This window comes from Cariama cristata, unplaced genomic scaffold (genome assembly GCF_000690535.1).
Source record: "Cariama cristata isolate BGI_N322 unplaced genomic scaffold, ASM69053v1 scaffold37455, whole genome shotgun sequence".
In the NCBI taxonomy this organism is placed as follows: Eukaryota; Metazoa; Chordata; class Aves; order Cariamiformes; family Cariamidae; genus Cariama; species Cariama cristata.
The window spans coordinates 1,300-2,424 of record NW_009616447.1 but is presented as its reverse complement, the minus strand read 5'-3'; positions in this window follow the sequence as shown (position 1 = coordinate 2,424).

Below are 1,125 nucleotides of genomic sequence, written 5' to 3'. Positions count from 1 at the left end.
CACACAAAATAATCAGTGTAAAACTGAATGTCCTGATATGAAAATTCAGATGTTTTGGTACAAAACCTATTTCTCCCAGCTTCTTAGCGAGAAATGCTAGTACATACAGTATGTTTAGCATTTTGAGAAGTACTGGTACGGTGCAGTGTCGTACAGCTGGCCGTTTTGACTATTGCCGTGGTGTGTGCACGCATGATCACACACAGGTCAGTGTGAAGATACACTTAGTATAAAAGCTAGTCCATACCTATGTGAAAACAAACCTATAGATCTTATTTACACACACACACTGGTCAAAATAGGACTAGAGAAAAACTGGTACAGAATCAGGTCGGTCCTAGTACACTGTTCTTCTGTCCCGTTTTGCAACACAGCTTACACCAGCCCACTTGAACCGTATCTGTGAACCCAAGTTCTGCAGAATGAGGAGGCTACCAGTACAAGCCCACCAGTGACCTCCATACACCTGTAAAGTTGCGTACCACAGTCTTAACAGCAGCAAGTATAATTCTGATTTCTTTTTTTTTAACTCTCCAGGTATGATAGTTTTCTACATCAGTTACCCACCAGTTCTAACATTCCAGAACAGGTCACGCCCCTACCCCACAGCTCCCTCAGCTCCCTCCTTCCTTCCATCCAAGCAGCATTTGCAGAAAACCTTTGCAGGCATGCCTTCCTTCTCTGGTTCAGGATATGCCTACATGTTCCTTTTAGAAGCACACTCAAGTGGTCTTTGCCTGCTCTTCCAGTTGGCCCACAGGCTGTATGTGCATAAGAGTCTCCAGCTTCTCAGCAGGACTTACTTAGCTTTGACCTTCCTTAGAGCTGGCTTAGACCACAAGCATGGTGAGCTTCCACAGACCTGTGCAATATTTGACAGGTCAGAACACTTCAGCTGGGAGTGGAACAAAGCCCCTTAAGGACTCCATCTCCCATCTCATTTCCCTTGACACGACCACACACGCATACGTTGCATGACCAAGCGCCTTCTCATCACGGAACTTGATGTTGTGCATTCCCTCCTCAGGCTCCCAGGCAGGCAGACACCTCTCATGGGGAGGTGGAAGAAAACATCTGCACCTCGGCCATGGGGCAGACGGCATCCAATTCCAGTACCAGGGAAAG